Below are 18,701 nucleotides of genomic sequence, written 5' to 3' on the forward strand. Positions count from 1 at the left end.
ATGGAGAGGCGTGAGAACCGTAGATATACCTGACAGTTCTCCTGTGTTGTGATATCTGTACTAAACACCATTAGTCGGGTCAGGGCTGAGAGGGAGGGGGGGTTACTGTTGCAGGCTGAGGGGGTGACGTAGACCTGCTGGTGTATGGGTTTGAGCATTGGGTAAAGCAATAGGTCACCGTACACCCAACATTGCGTAAATCAAGCAGTCACCGTACACCCAACATTGCGTAAACTAATAATTCACGGTACAGCCAACATTGCGTAAATCAATGGTCACCGTACAGCCTACATGGTGTAAATCAACAGATCACCGTACACCCTACATTGCGTAAATCAACAGATCACCGTGCACCCTACATTGCGTAAATCAACAGATCACCGTACACCCTACATTGCGTAAATAAATAGATCACCGTGCACCCTACATTGCGTAAATCAACAGGTCTCCGTACACCCTACATTGCGTAAATCAACAGATCACCGTACACCCTACATTGCGTAAATCAACAGATCACCGTACACCCTACATTGCGTAAATCAATAGGTCACCGTACACCCCACATTGCGTAAATCAATAGATCACCGTACACCCCACATTGCGTAAATCAACAGATCACCGTAAGTCTACATTGCGTAAATCCAAAGAGTACAGGGTACATTGGCGACATAAATCTAGTGATCCTACGTTCAACTGAATACATGTCTCTACAATACACATATATATCTACCTTCATTAATAAAAGACTAGAATATATCTCTTGTCATAGTCGACTTTCAAGGAGAGGGAAGGCCACATTGTGTTCCTGGTCTAACCCTGTGGCAGATCTGGAATATTGCTGGCTTCGCATTAAACAGCATTCACTCATTACCATGTTTAGAGGAAGACAGATCTTAATATTTGCAAAACATAATCACTTCCAAACATTCCCCAAACCTCCAGGAATAGTAATACGATCTATTTATTTGACAACCACAGAGGTCAGTCGGTGCATCTGGCCAATTAGGGCTGCAGGAATATGGCCTTTACGAATATGACCACCGAATGAGGTTAATGGGGAAACGATTCTTGTTTGGTATTTAGTCTAAACAAATAAATGTACTATTTCTATTCCAGATAGCGCAATTAAACTGGATTTCATAAACATGCCTGAAATTGGTGTTTCAAATAGTTTAAACAAGCCCGTGCATTTCCAATTGACACGGGCTGTTGGTGTTTACTTAAAAAACACACGGCTGCGCGCGTTCACTACATATGTAAAACTGGTTTGACGACTTCGTCTGTAGAAAAAAAATCCGAAAAAAGAAAATTCATACAATTTTAAAACTTGAATGCGTGCGAATGTCCTGCAGTAGCAATCGACAAGCATAATTCACTCATCCACCTTTTTATCGGCTAAAGATGAGAAAATGGCGCCAGAAAAAGGTGACCTCTGTCAGTGTCAATATTTTTTAAGAAAACAGTCCCAGTAGCCTCTGACACTTGCCACCAGAGGTCGCTGTATCCTTGACCTGTGACCTGCCTTGGACAGGCGGTGATTAGAATAACAACACGGAAGTGTGACGTAGATGCGTTAATCATATGCGCTATAAATTAATTATTGTGAAAAAAGTACCATAAAATATGTTGCAATAAAGTAGATGCCTTGCTATCTGGAAATCTGTTTGAAGCAGGCTGACAAATGCAATACCAACAATTCCTTGTGTTAGTGAAAAGGCAAGTTTTGCATCATACTGCAAACTGATTAATACTGAAGTGCCTGTGAGTGAATGAGTTGGTGTTAAACGTCATTTTGAACAGTACTCCAGCTATATGGTGTCGTGACAGGGTTATAGGCCGAAAAACTGTCAAAAAGGGATGTAAAAGTTTGTCAAAGAAGCGGTACCGACTATGGTTGAAATATTACAGTCTGTCCACACGTCGGTACTCCTTAACGGTGAAGACAACAAAATGTTAAAGTGGACAAGAATTTATTCTACACCTTAATTAAACTCATGAGCACGAGAATGGGGCTGACACACTAGAAACATCATCAGGGCGAACCGGGATTCGAACCGCCGACCATAGGGTCATGGGAATCTTGCAACTAAGAACCCACATAGGGATGAACAAAAACATGATATGTAAAATGACAAATTAGGTAAAATGGTTTTGAGTAAATATTTATATCTTTGCACTTTTTTCCAAGCAATTCTTGTTTCCCCAAGATGCATGTCAAGATGCACACCAAGATGTATGTCAAGATGCATGTCAAGATGCACTTCAAGATGCATGTCAAGATGCATGGTAAGATGCATGTTCACTGTAGGTGGAGGATGCGGAACCGTCTTTGAGCATATACGACCAAAGAAGCTGATGTACACGGACTGTTGTTCTTTTCATGCTGGCCAATTCCAATATTGTGTGGTCAGACACAAACTGGACGTTGTCCAAATGGCGCTTCCACTCTTTGATACAACTTCAAAAGATTAAATCCTTGACGAGCTGCCGATCTCACGGGTCTGCGGTGTTATAAAATTCATTAATATCCCCGGCCACAATGGGAGACGACTGGGTATATTTGAGCAGCCCCTCTTCCCACTGTTTCTCCCTGATGCCCACAAGTCTTGTATAACCCTTCTTCAGTTCCAGCCGGAGACAACCAGACAGGGCATGTTTAACCTCCAAGGACCAAACATTTAGACAAGGAATTGTCCTTCCAACAAATACCAGTGCCCCACTAGCGTTCATTGTGTCTGACACGTGCAGACCGGCCTTGACGTAATACAAACATGACGTCACAAAACCCGTGATGTTTTCATCGAAGCTGATGTATGTTGAGTGTTTGAGGTAGGATTGTGACACGATGCTTGACCGATTCAGATGAAAACATCAAATGTCACTGCTCTTCGCGGAAGATTTTGGGAGTATTGTTGATTAGGAGTGTCTGTAAAATGTCGTAGAGACATGCTCTCCACACCCTGTAATCTCCACCCATCCGGGCATGTTTGATGGCGGGGTGTGACACGATGGTGGTACACACATATGGGTGTCTTAATGTTGGTGGGAAATGCTTCTTCGGCCCACTGGTTATATAAACGGATAGCACAGAAAGTATGACAACAGATTAAAGGGAAATTGACAAAGGATGCTGAATTCTCCTTATCAAACACGTTCACCAGTCATTAATCCTCTACTCCTAAATGTTAAATCGGTGTATAGCACAGTGTTAGCTTCAGGCAGTCACAAGTACATGCGGTATGCTTGTGTCTTACTGCATCATTGTGTCACGTTGTCTTACTGCACCATTGTGTCACGTTGTCTTACTGCATCATTGTGTCACGTTGTCTTACGGCATCATTGTGTCACGCTGTCTTACTGCATCATTGTGTCACGTTGTCTTACTGCAATATTGTCACGTCGTCTCACTGCACCATTGTGTCACGTTGTATTACTGCATCATTGTGTCACGTTGTCTTACTGCATCATTTTGTCACGTTGTCTTACTGCAATATTGTCACGTTGTCTTACTGCTTCATTGTGTCACGTTGTCTTTCGATTAATTATTTGGATGCAATGATATAAGAGAGTTATAATTTGTTGGTTGAACTAGATTTAAATCCTTAATTTGTTACTATTTAGATGCTTGGCTTAGAGGTGTTCTATGTCATTATTTAAAGACACACGGACAATGGACGTGGATACTTAAAAGCCGGAAATGTCATTAGGCGGCCTATGTTAGGTCACGTCTTACGTCATCTCTCCTCGTGACTGCTTGTATCACGTTGGGTGGGGTTGGAGGATGTGGGTGGGGACTAATGGATGCTGTCCAATATCATACAATTAGATATGCAGCCACCTCATCACATATATATTTGCATCGGGTCGAAAAGAATCATGTTTCACTAGCGGGTCGGAGATGACGCAAACAATGTCATTATCTCCCCCTAACATCCGCTACAACATGTCGACGTCGACCGGTGAGAATGGGGAGCAATGTGTGGCAATCTTCCGCTGTTTTATTTCACGTGTTAGACGTGGTAGATTATGTCTGTTTCTGTTACCGTCAGTGTCGGGGACTGTCTTGTTACGGAGCGGAAATGTCATGGGATGAAGCTCACGGCTGTTCTCGCGTGAAACAACGATGACATAACGCAGAGATGATACATTGTCGCGATCACAATACAAATCTCTCTCTTCTGTGAAAACACTGTTAGCTCTGACCAATGCGCATCGCCAGCGGGCATTTGGGAAAAAAAGTGCATTTAAACCATATTCTATACAGAAGCAATATAAGTGTCATTTTGTTTCTTCTACGAGTTTACGAAATATCCTGTTTAACGAGTTTAACGAGTCATGTATCGAAATACCTGAAACTTCTATTCAGGTTCTGAATACAACATGTTTTCATGGTATATGTTTCTTCGTCTGCAGATCTAACCCAGAATACATTATCTGCTGGAATGCCTATCATATTTTGCCCCCAGCCACCCCTCCCACCCCCCCCCCCCCCCAAACACACACCAGCCTACCATTTTAACTAACATTTTGTAAATATCCCTCCAACCCCCCATACGTTTTTTTTAAACATATCGCAATAATAATAATAATAATAATAATAATAATGATGATGATGATGATGATGATGTTTAATTAATTATTATTGGCCCTGCTATTAAGTATAATCTGGCACAGACATCAATATTGGAACGTTAGAGGGTCATTTAAGTGACAGTTTGAAGCGTTCTTTTAGTCTGTGTTGAAATTTCAGGTAGGTTGACAACTGAGTTTATAAAGAAGCTGCTGTGACTATTTCCAGTGAAACATGAGCCAGTAACCAGACAGAAATAAAACAACGAGGACTGTTTATTTTGCAGACTTTCTAACTGGGCCTGACCTCAAGGTGAGATTAACACATAGCTGAGCGATGACTTGAGTGGATAGCGGTCAACATAATGTCTTCTGTCGACACGTGATATAAGTAAAACAACGTCCCCTCTGAAAGCAGTCTACATCAACACACTCAGCTGATGGAATGTCCACATTTAGCACTAATAGACCAACATGATGAGCCATGTCCATTGTTGTGGTGATGGGGTAGATATTTCGGGGTCATAGAGTTCCGGGTGTGGCCTTTGGTTAGTCAGCTGAATGGGATATAAGTATAATATACCCTGATGACATCTACATTCCAACTCTGTGGCCCAGTGGCACAATAAACAGTTTATATAGTGTTTCTGTCACTGGTGGTAGGTCACCTGATGGCCTCCATCAGTATATACTGAGTTGATGAAGAGGGTAGATAAGGAGATGTACATCCGGGATCTAGCACCAGGACACACGGGTTGTGATGACATACATCTCTTGTGGCTCCTTGTCATCTTAACCCGAGGATAATATTTTCTTTGTGGTAAAATAACATAGAATAGCGGTGTGAAATAATATACGTGGATTGAGAAGATATTTGGTTAGGTCAGGAGCGGAGAGGTAGCCTTGTGGTTAAAGCGTTCGCTCGTCACACCGAAGACGTGGTTCGATTCCTCACATGGGTACAATGTCTAAAAACCTGTTCTGCCCTATCTCCCCGACCCTCCTCCCCATGATAGTGCTGGAATATTCCTGAAAGCGGCGTAAAACCCATTCATCCCATTTAGGTAGCCCAGCAGTTATACGTAGTTCGCACGGCATGCTGTAGACCTAGTTTCGATTCCCAACATCGGTACAGTAATATTGGTGTAATATTGCTTGAATATTCCATAAACTCACTCACTCGATGACGTGTAACCCCCATCCACGTCGAATACACGTTGATGTGTACAAGGATGTGCTTAAAGATGGTTTTGGTTCAGTAGCCAATTCTAACGTTAAATGACCCACACACGCACGCACACACACACACACACATTGAGAATACAATGCAACCATTTGGAAGATTGAACTTACCATTGGGCTATCTGATTCAGATGCAATGAAAGAGTGGAAACACTGACAAAGTAGTTGCATGTCAAGCTGACACCTTTACTAAAACCATGTTGTTGATCAACCGATGGTTGTAATTAGAGCAGGGGGTACCATTCGTGACTAACTCATGCTATTCCGTGACAAGCCGAATAGCGACTCGTGCCTCTCTCAAGGACATTTTTGCGACCGGGTTCCGTCTTAGCGCAAACGGGCATGCCTAAAATAACTGTCAACTCGATGCGTAATGGTTCACGTATATTTCCCCATATATTATATTTATTTCAGATGCAACTTAAAGCACATCTGGACATGCGGAATTATACATTATGATTGAACACATTTAACTGTGTTTGGGGTATTTTCGATGCAAGACATATGACGAAGTACTTGAAATCATACGCACATTCTGATTGGTTAGTCGTATTTTCGAACATAACATTCGTCGTAGGGGGGCGAGTCTCCTTGCAGGTTACGGAAAGGGGCGAGTGGTGACCAGTGCAGGGGGCACGGGTGCCGCAATTCGCTGTGCAGAGTTGATGCCCTTGGGCACACCAGAAACCTGTGGCCGTGTGTTCGAATCCCGGTTCGCTTCGATTATGTTTCTACGTTTCACAGCACCATGCCCCTATTGGTTGGTTTCATCAAAGAGGTAAACGTCTAGGACCTGCATCACTTCGGGCTTTCTCCCACTATACGCTGACACCCTGTGATATAACTGGACTACTGTTCAAAGCAGCGTTAAACCCTACACATCACCTACAAACTCATAATCGGAGCGAATCGCGGATCCTGCCGCGATTAAGGGACGCAACTAGTGTTAGCGATGGAAGTAGAGCCTGCCCTTTTGACTAAACAGGTAGAACTGTACTATCCAGCAGATAAATAGCGATGACCCAGCAATATTTACGTGGACCACTTTGACACAGTTCTTGTCGGAACTCATTAAAATCAACAATCAGGCCGTGTTATGATGCTTATGTATTAAAGATACACAAGGGGGGTGATTATGTATACCAAATGATATAGAGCAGCCCCCGGCAAGGCTATTAATATGAGTAGGTGTTGTCAACTATTCTTTATAGACTATCCATTACTTACATCAAGTATAAAAGCAGGGTTGTGGGAAATATGGGAACCGGTTTGTAAACAAGACAAGTGATGAAAAATGATTTAAACACAAGTGGTAACTATACTTCATCACGAAGCAATCGTCACGCTATACTGAACAGTTATAGGAACGTGTTTCATTCCAAAGCAAATATGACAGGCATATGATTAATGGGCTGATTTATGAACATGGACGGGTACTTGCAAGACTCCAACAGAAAATATTATCCTGATTCTGTCTCGCCGTAACATTTAATATGCGTACGTAACATACGTACATTTCGTACATTCTGTGTCAGAGATAAGCTCAAATTTTGTAGGCCAAATAAAAAATGTAATGAAGAATGACGATTAGGATGGTGCGGCAAGTGATGCCAAAGTAATTAAGATTTCATGAGACTAAATACCGCTTTTAACAGTATTTCAGTTTCTTATCTCCACATGTTGGCGTACCACTACGGTGGTGGTTGATTCACCCCGTTGGGGGATGGGGGGGGGGGGGATGTGCAGGCTCAATTAGACTTAATCTAAATCTTCGAACCCTCGATCATGGAGGAGACATTGGGATAACCAGTACCAAAGATGACGCAGGCTTAAGGAACTAACGAGATCCTGTCACGTCTAAGGGACGTAACTCTGAAAGCCAACTGCGATTATGTGCCTGCTGATGAAGAGACCTAAATCTAGGGCCGTGAGTAGACGTACTTACATCAGGTACACAACTCGAACACGGACGAGCCGCAGCAAGTCTAGGTCGATCATAATCTGGCACAGTTTACGGGTATCCAAACGTGATCGCGCCAGTGACGTTCCTTTGATTCCTTCTCGTCTTACGACCTTACAACATTCCGTGAAGGCAGGTCTATGAGGGAGGTCCAATACGCTGTGAATCCGACTAAAACAATGGTCTCTCGCCGAACACCCTGAATGCTTCACGCAAGGACATATCAAGCTGAATGGGCGAATCAGATTGTCATTACAAACGCTGCATTGGTCTTCTTTTCACAAGGAAATATCCGTCCGATAATTGATGTATTGTGGTGTAGTGAACTATGCTTCATAAACAGGCGTGGGCTATGATCAGGTCGGAATATGGATATGTCTTGGAGAGTTCTCATTGTTCTGGGCTATTCAGAAAGTTGCCCCAAAACGCTGATCAGCTGTTATCGTTTAGAAACGTGACTTGAATGATCGTATCACAGAGTTATGAAGTTGATTGAGAATAGCTTCTTCTATACCGCCACTAAGATGTTAAGATACTAAGAATATTTTTCATGCAGCTTGCCGATGATGAATATCGTAAATATACTGAAGCCAATAAATAACGGAACGTCTACATGAGGAAGCTGGTGTATGCATGGCTTTTGGAATATAGAGTGATTGTTGACAAATTTGCGAGTAGTCCCTCTTGCAGACCCTAGAGCTTATCTCTTCTAAGACAATCGCCACCAGTCAATTCTCATCCCAGCTGTAAAAGGCCACTCCCCCCTCCCCCCCCTCCCCCCGCTACAGGTCCCGAAGTTAAGAGACTAGATGGCTCGTTTGTACTCGAGGGTTCATTTATTGAATTAAAGTTTAATTATTAAACCTCGTGCAGAGCGATACTGTGTGTTCGTGTGATATTAATTCCGCACATCGTGTTATTTTTTTTGTTTCTTATTGAACGTTATCTGAAACGATATATGTTCCGTTATTATATTTCCTCAGTATATTACCCTCAGGTATTGACACGTATCTCTGTGCAACATCCATGTTTCCTTACTGTTCCCACGACGACCAGGTAGCTGATTATATTATTAAATACGTGAAATTTCACTGAAATAACACTTTATGGCGTAACTTCTTCAATCTGTCTCCTATATTAATTTTCTGAGCAAACTTATGAAATTCAGTAAGAAAATACACAAATTGGACATTGTCTTTTTTTGTCATATAACATGTTCTTCTCATCAGGTGACTTGATGAAGTTGCCATTTTATGACACATGAAAATATATACGTTGTCAGGTTAGATGGGATAAATATGTTATCTGACGTTAACAGATAAATCATTCTGTGAACATTACTTAGTTTTACCGCAAATCCCGAGACAGACAGTTAATAACAAGATGCTCCTCAGCTGACTCTAATTGGCTCTTACCGACCCTCCATGGCCCAAACCACAGTGAGACAGAAAGGACGAACATATTTATAGTTAAATTGGTGGAATAGTGTTTGTGAAATTACTGTGTAATGTGACCTCAGTCTACAGCCAGTCACTTCACTGATTAACGTGAAATCCTCTCTACTCCCGTCCGCTTGAAAACCTCACATACTCATTAAAAGAAATCCAAGTTACCCTATCGCTGAAACACAAGGCAGGGGAAGGGGGTAATTTGTTCTCCCGAATTGTGAAATAAGATGAAAAGCTTAGTCTATGCGGATCGTATTTCACCAAGGGATTTCTCCATCCGTCGACCCATCTTTAATGAAGTGAACCAATCTTGAATTAACTGATGCTCCCCTCGTATCAGTACCCGTATCAAGGTTACTATTGGGGACGTTATATCACCAGGGTAGGCGTGTGGGTATCATTCCCTTTCCACTAAAATCCTTTGAAGCCCTTGTTAGGTTTAAGTGAGGTATTTAACGAGTGTTTATAGTGCTTGTGGAGGTCCCTGTTGGCGCATATCTTTTAAAGGATCGCTTAAGATAGCAGGTATCATGAATCGCATTTCCACCTCCCACGGGAAGAATGGACATGGTATTCCTCTTCATGTCTTTTAGGTTTGTTTTGTTAATTGCTTTAGCTCTATAATTGTACATTGATGAGACTTGCTAGATAATAGATGACGTCATTGGTTCTTACTACCTTATATGGTAAACTGTGTCACGTGATTAGTGACAGACAGAGATAGTTGATTGTGTAATTAATACCGGTAGAGTTTCCGTGTGGGACTGTATCGTGTGTGGATCTTGGTAGGTTAGTAATATCTACGAGTATGCGAAGGAACACGATCTCAGTGGTAGAGCTCAACATTCAGACGAGGTATATATAAAAAAAAACTGCAGAGAGGAGAACACTGTGTTTACCTGCTGAATAACGTAGAAGGACTGACAATCCCCTCACACAAGTAGGATGAGATCGGCACGTGAATGCAGACCTTATAGCACCTAACAACGGCTAGGGTTGTATACTACCCAGGGTGTTGAGAATGTAATATTAATGCACACTGAGAGGAGTAATATTTGTATAACGCCACGAACATGCCGTAGGGCATGGATACGGTGCAATACAAAAATATTCTGAGGATTGATGATGATGATGACGACGACGACGACGATGATGATGATGATGACGATGATGAAGGTGACAACTACTACTACTGTTGCTATTATTATTTTTATTATTATTATCATTTCTATTATTATTATTATTATTATTATTATTATTATTATTATTATAATTATAAACGGAAGACATAAACAGGTGGCTTGTATGTCGCCAACAGCTGGGAGACGGGGCAGGTGTTCGCCGTTGTCAGTAGTGACGGTGATATCAGTCTCAGCAATCCATACTAGTCGTACAATGTACAGCACAAACAGCAGGTTCAGGACTTGGTCATTCCTCCCGTACAATGAAACACTATAACAGGAGAGTCTCAAAAAGTATAAATGATATTGAAATGAAACTTTTCATGGTATCGTAAATTGGTAGAAATTCGGGGTTTTACGTTTGAGTTGATTATGTGAAATAGCGTTTAAGTGAGTGAGTGAGTATGGTTTTACGCCGCGTTTAGCAATATTTCAGCAATATCACGGCGGTGGACACCAGAAATGGACTTCACACATTGTACCCATGTCGGGAATCGAACCCGGGGCTTACGCGTGACGCTCGAACGCTTTAACCACTAAGCTACCCGACCGCCCCAAATAGGGTTTAACTTCGCGTTCAAGATTATTGCACTTATATAGCGACGTGTATGCATGTGCACGTGCATGTGCCGATTGTACTTGCCCGGACTTAAGCTGGTTAGCCCGTTAAAGATACATGTATCAGTTTATCATGGATACCACTGTATGGATACCTCAATATACTCACTCCGATCTGGCACGATTTGTTTAAGCCCCTTAACGCCGAGCACCAGGCAGGGTAACAATAAGAACCTGCATTTAACGCGGTTTGGGATCGAACCTCTGACCTTCCGCTTTTCAGGCAAACGCTCTATCAAGTGGACCACGGACGCTATTCGATGTGACGATTGATCCGACAATCGATGTATAAGTGTCCATAGCCCTGTAGCAATTCATCGATTACAAGATAAAACATCGGTAGCTAAAATCGATGCCGCCCAACACTATCGATAGTATCGATAGACGAAGGGTAATGAGGCGCGGTCGGGTATTGGGGGAGCGGTCGGGTAGCCTAGTGGTTAAAACGTTCGTTCGTCACGCCGAAGACCCGGGTTCGATTCACAACATGGGTAGAATGTGTGAAGCCCGTTTCTGGTGTCCCCCTCCGTGATATTGCCGGAGTACTGCTAAAAGCGGCGTAAAACCATATTCACTCCCTCACTCACTCTGTGGGACGGCATGTCCAGTGAGAATTCCAGGCTTTTTGTCACTGCCGTGCCAACAGTTTGCAAATGTTTTATTAAATATTAAACAGACACACAAAACAATCACAAACAGGGCGCACGTGTTGCCATGCGGACCTTCACAATATAACGGTAATCAGTCCATGAAGTAAGATATATCAAATACATAGCTCTGCGTGACAGCGCGTTCATCTTGTATGTGACTCAGAATCCCAGTCTGTGTATCATGCGACTTTAGCACAGAAAGCACCATTTCCCTGCCATAAATATCAGGTGGTAGCTTGCCTTCCCACACCCCTTCCCCCATCCATCTTCCCCGTGGGTGACGGGGGGACATTCCTTCTCACACCCCCGTTATCCGGTCCCATCTAAAGTGAATCGGACATTACCAGAAGCTAATCCTTGTGACATGCCCTGTGTCAGCGAGAACGCATGTCGGACCTGTCCTGGTCTGGATTGTCCGGCGTGTCACCGTCCTATAGCCTCGGACCTTTACCCGCTGACCGACACCTCTACCCGCTGTCCGTAGATCGGTCAGCTGATAGGACCTTCAGTTTTAACGTTGATAGAAATACGAGTTGGGGTCTTTGGGTCATTGGGAAATGTTTTTAATTGAGATTTCTTGTATCGAATGAAGTTTGATGACATTGTAATCAGAGAAGAATGGCCAGGAAGGAGGGATTAGTGCTGATTGGATTCAAGATAATGCCTGCGTTTAAAAAAATTGGGGGAAAACGTACAGTGTTACAGCCGGAAGGTGTTATGTATGTGCCAGGAGCCAGGTTGTTGAGGCTGGTGGATGACGTGCCGCTCGGCGCTTGATGGACGGCTCATCACATCCATATTCACATTACATACGTGTTCCGTGAGGCTGAAGGTGTTACTACTACAACTGCCACTACCTCTGATACATATACTACCGCAACAACTGCTGTTACAACAATACACTTCTTGGTCTATTAACACTACTGCTGCTGATACTTCTGCTTCACTAAGAAGCGCTTAAACCACTACTACTACTATTACTTCTACCACCACTACTACTACTACTACTACTACTACTACTACTACTACCACCACTACTACTACTACTACTACTACTACTACTACTACTACTACTACTACTACTACTACTACTACTACCACTACTACTACTACTACCACTACTACTGCTACCACTACTACTACTACTACCACTACTACTGCTACCACTACTACTACTACTACTACTACTACTACTACTACTACTACTACTACTAACACTACTACTACTACTACCACTACTACTACTACCACTACTACTACTACTACTACTACTACTACCACTACTACTACTACTACCACTACTACTGCTACCACTACTACTACTGCTACTACTACTACTACTACCACTACTACCACTACCACTACTACTACTACTACTACCACCACTACCACTACCACTACCACTACCACTACCACTACCACTACTACCACTGGTACTCCAACATTTGCTTTTGCTTCCTCTTCCTCTTCATCTTCTGCTCCTGCTACCACTACCATCTCTACAACTACTGCTACTACTATTACTACAACTGCTGCTACCGCTACCGCTACCGCTCCCTCTCCCACTCCCACTACCACTACTACGTCTACTTCCACTACCACTACCACTACCACTACTACTGGGGGACCCAGTCGCCTTAGGCGCACAAATTCGCTGGGGCACGCCAGAAACCAATGGTAGTGGGTTCAAATCCGGTTCGCCCCGATCATGCGTCAAGGTTTGTCAGCACCACACCCGTGTTCGTGGATTTCACAAATGTGGTAAACATCTGAGACATGCATCACCTCGGGCTTTCCTCCCACATCAAGCTGCCACGCCTTGCTGTAACTGGAATAATGATGTAAATGAATTACTGCCCAAAGCGCCGTTAAACCAAACCCATTACCACAACTACGACTTCTCCTACCCCTACGTCTCCTACACATACGGCAACAGTGCCTGCTACTACAACTGCTACTACTAGTGTCGGGCGACTATGCTTGTCGTAAAAGGCGACTAACGGGATCGGGTGGTCGGGCTCGCTGACTTGGTTGATACATGTCATCGATCCCAATTGCGTGGATCGATGTTCATGATGCAAATCACTGGATCGTCTGGTCCAGACTCAATTATTTACAGACCGCCGTCATATAGCTGGAATATTGCTGAGTGAGGCGTAAAACAACAAACCAAACCAAACTACTACTAGATCACTATACCCAGCTGACCACTGGCCATCTGACCGGCATATATAGGTCAAATAGCGGTACACGGGGAGTTGGGAGACCGGACTTTACATAATACCCTCTGGTGTCCGGCAGGGCGGACATCCTATTTAAGTGACTGACCCCTATATGAGTATTGATTGTCCGGAGCTCGTGATGTGAGATAAGGGTCCCTCTAGATGGTCAATTTGTCCACCCTGGGTCTCCAACAGTAAATATCTAAACACCCCGGGGAATGGTCAGCTCTCAGGCTTTTCACCCGTCTTCATTTTGATTTCAGGTTTTGTAAACTGTTAAAATCAGGTAATGAGTGCAATCAGCAGGTACAAGGGCATCCACCTGACCCCTAGGGCGAGGGTCGTGACCTCAAGGTCACTGTCATTGACTTGGACAATACGGAAGAATTCCTGATGGGGATGGCAGGAGGGAGGAGACAGTAGACATACACACTGGGGTCTTCCCCTGTGGGGCGAGGAAACTCTAGACGTACACATGGGTGGGAGAGAAATATGGAAGCCCATTTGGCTGATGTGAAGATATGCAATTGGGGAGCGGGTATATGGCAAGCCGTTTTCACATTTTTATTACGGAATTTCTGATATCTTCAATTGTTTTAAAGATATCTTGAATTGAATTTATGATATTGAGTGAGTGAGTTAATGCTTTACGTCACATCGGCAATATTTCATCCATATCGTGACGAGAAATAATACATTTGTAATACATATATTTTAACTAAATAAAAACCTGTCATCGATGGACAGTAAAATTACTAGAATATCACAGAGTAATAATCAAAACTCGCATACAACTATAAAAAGATATCACTATAAATAACGGTACATTTATGATATTGAATTTATTTCTAATATGATTATATACAGCATGGTAAGCATGGTAATTGTTTATTGATATCTTAAATACATATAGAGATATCACTTAATATTTTGTTCATATCACAGTAATATTTTAAGATATCGGAAATTGTATTGTATTGTATTCAGAAATGAATTCAAGATATCTTTAATTGCGTTTTGATATCTTAAAAACTGTATTGATATCTTTAAAAGGAAAACTGATATCTTTAAAACAATTGAAGATGTGAAAACGGCTGGCCATACGGGTAACTGATGGACATATAGATAGACAGACATACACATGGGGAGTGGGTAACTGATGGACTTTCAACATATAGATATCCATACACTTGCGGTGTGGGTAACTGAGGGACTTTCAACATATAGATATCCATACACTTGGGGAGTGGGTAACTGATGAACTTTCAACATATAGATATAGACTTGTGCAGCTGATGGACTTTCAACATATCGATATCCATACACTTGCGGTGTGGGTAACTGATGGACTTTCAAATATCGATATCCATACACTTGCGGTGTGGGTAACTGATGGACTTTCAACATAGAGATATCCATACACTTGCGGTGTGGGTAACTGAGGGACTTTCAACATATAGATATCCATACACTTGGGGAGTGGGTAACTGATGAACTTTCAACATATAGATATAGACTTGTGCAGCTGATGGACTTTCAACATATAGATATCCATACACTTGCGGTGTGGGTAACTGATGGACTTTCAACATATCGATATCCATACACTTGCGGTGTGGGTAACTGATGGACTTTCAACATATCGATATCCATACACTTGCGATGTGGGTAACTGATGGACTTTCAACATATCGATATCCATACACTTGCGGTGTGGGTAACTGATGGACTTTCAACATATCGATATCCATACACTTGCGGTGTGGGTAACTGATGGACTTTCAACATATAGATATCCATACACTTGCGGTGTGGGTAACTGATGGACTTTCAACATATAGATATCCATACACTTGGGGAGTGGGTAACTGATGGACTTTCAACATATAGATATAGACTTGTGTAGCTGATGGACTTTCAACATATAGATATCCATACACTTGGGGAGTGGGTAACTGATGGACTTTCAACATATAGATATAGACTTGTGTAGCTGATGGACTTTCAACATATAGATAGCCATACACTTGCGATGTGGGTAACTGATGGACTTTCAACATATCGATATCCATACACTTGCGGTGTGGGTAACTGATGGACTTTCAACATATGGATATCCATACACTTGCGGTGTGGGTAACTGATGGACTTTCAACATATCGATATCCATACACTTGCGGTGTGGGTAACTGATGGACTTTCAACATATAGATATACATACACTTGGGGAGTGGGTAACTGATGGACTTTCAACATATAGATATAGACTTGTGTAGCTGATGAACTTTCAACATATCGATCTCCATACACTTGCGGTGTGGGTAACTGAGGGACTTTCAACATATAGATATACATACACTTGGGGAGTGGGTAACTGATGGACTTTCAACATATAGATATAGACTTGTGTAGCTGATGGACTTTCAACATATAGATATCCATACACTTGGGGAGTGGGTAACTGATGGACTTTCAACATATAGATATAGACTTGTGTAGCTGATGGACTTTCAACATATCGATATCCATACACTTGCGGTGTGGGTAACTGAGGGACTTTCAACATATAGATATCCATACACTTGGGGAGTGGGTAACTGATGGACTTTCAACATATAGATATACACTTGTGTAGCTGATGAACTTTCAACATATAGATGTTAACTTTGAGAGCGGGTAACAGAAGGATTTTCAACATATTGATATACACTAGAGGCATTGATATCTTGGGAAGATATAGAAATACACTTGTGGCCTTGGGTTAACTTATGACCCCATACTTTGATATACTTGGGGCCTTTAGTTATCTGTGAGGCTTATTGCATGCAGAAATACATTTGGGATTCTGAGTTAAATGTGTTGGTAGGTCCCATATAGAAATATGATTGAAGCCTCGTGTTAATTGTGATATTTCATATAGAGATGGTTGGACGAATGAATGAGTGGCTGGGAGAGTGGGTGGATGGACGAATAAGTGGGGTTCTGGGTGAGTGAGTGGCTGGGAGAGTGGGTGGATGGACGAATAAGTGGGGTTCTGGGTGAGTGAGTGGCTGGATGAGTGGGTGGATGGACGAATAAGTGGGGTTCTGGGTGAGTGAGTGGCTGGATGAGTGGGTGTAGACGTATGAGTGGGGTTCTGGGTGAGTGAGTGGCTGGGTGAGTGGATGGATCGACGAATAGGTGGGGTTCTGGGTGAGTGAATGGCTGGATGAGTGGGTGGATGGACGAATGAGTGGGGTTCTGGGCGAGGGAGTGGCTGAGTGAGTGGGTGGATGGACGAATGAGTTGGTGGATGGGTGAGTGAGTGGCCGGGAGAGTGGGTGAATGGACGAATGAGTTGGTGGATGGGTGAGTGAGTGGGTGGGGGGGTGGGTGGATGGACGAATAAGTTGGGTTCTGGGTGAGTGAGTGGCTGGGTGAGTGGGTGGATGGACGAATGAGTGGGGTTCTGGGTGAGTGAGTGGCTGGGTGAGTGGGTGGATGGACGAATGAGTGGGGTTCTGGGTGAGTGAGTGGCTGGGTGAGTGGGTGGATGGACGAATGAGTGGGGTTCTGGGGGAGTGAGTGGCTGGATGAATGAGTGGGGTTCTGGGTGAGTGAGTGGCTGGATGAGTGGGTGAATGGACGAATGAGTTGGTGGATGGGTGAGTGGGTTGTCGGATGAATGAGTGAGTGGCTGGGTGAGTGGGTGGATGGACGAATGAGTGGGTGGATGGGTGAGTGGGTGGATGGACGAATGAGTTGGTGGATGGGTGAGTGGGATGTCGGATGAATGAGTGAGTGGCTGGGTGGGTGGGTGGATGGACGAATGAGTTGGTGGATGGGTGAGTGAGTGGCTGGGTGAGTGGGTGGATGGACGAATGAGTTGGTGGACGAATGAGTGAGTGGCTGGGTGAGTGAGTGGATGGACGAATGAGTTGGTGGGTGGGTGATTGAGTGGCTGGGTGAGTGGGTGGATGGACGAATGAGTTGGTGGATGGGTGATTGAGTGGCTGGGTGAGTGGGTGGATGGACGAATGAGTTGGTGGACGAATGAGTGAGTGGCTGGGTGAGTGAGTGGATGGACGAATGAGTTGGTGGATGGGTGATTGAGTGGCTGGGTGAGTGAGTGGATGGACGAATGAGTTGGTGGATGGGTGAGTGAGTGGCCGGGAGAGTGGGTGGATGGACGAATGAGTTGGTGGATGGGTGAGTGAGTGGCTGGATGAGTGGGTGGATGGACGAATAAGTAGGGTTCTGGGTGAGTGAGTGGCTGGGTGAGTGGATGGATGGACGAATGAGTGGGGTTCTGGGTGAGTGGGTGGATGGATGAGTAGGTGGATGGACGAATGTGTTGGTGGATGGGTGAGTGAGTGGCTGGATGAGTGGGTGGATGGACGAATGAGTTGGTGGATGGGTGAGTGGGTTGTCGGATGAATGAGTGAGTGGCTGGTTGAGTGGGTGGATGGACGAATGAGTTGGTGGATGGGTGAGTGGGTTGTCGGATGAATGAGTGGGTGTGTGAGTGAGTGAGCGGTTGGATAGACGAATGACTGGGTGAGTGAGTAAAAGGGTGAGTGGACGGATGGATGCATATAGGATTTCTAGCAGAACTGATAATTAGCTAGAGGTGACACACATTGTTTCTTGAAGTAGTAACCTTATTCTTTGTTTATCAAAATAGAAACAGAACCATCTTGACGTTTGAAGCCGAAACGAAAAATGAGACAAGGCACAGCTTGACGATTCTCCAACCAGTACAGCAGTGTCCCATCCTCGAGCCTGTACTCTATCCTGAAGAGTCTCAGGGTACGTGAAGATGGCGGCGGACA

This window comes from Haliotis cracherodii, unplaced genomic scaffold (genome assembly GCF_022045235.1).
Source record: "Haliotis cracherodii isolate W230 unplaced genomic scaffold, xgHalCrac1.p SCAF_3, whole genome shotgun sequence".
NCBI lineage: Eukaryota > Metazoa > Mollusca > Gastropoda > Lepetellida > Haliotidae > Haliotis > Haliotis cracherodii.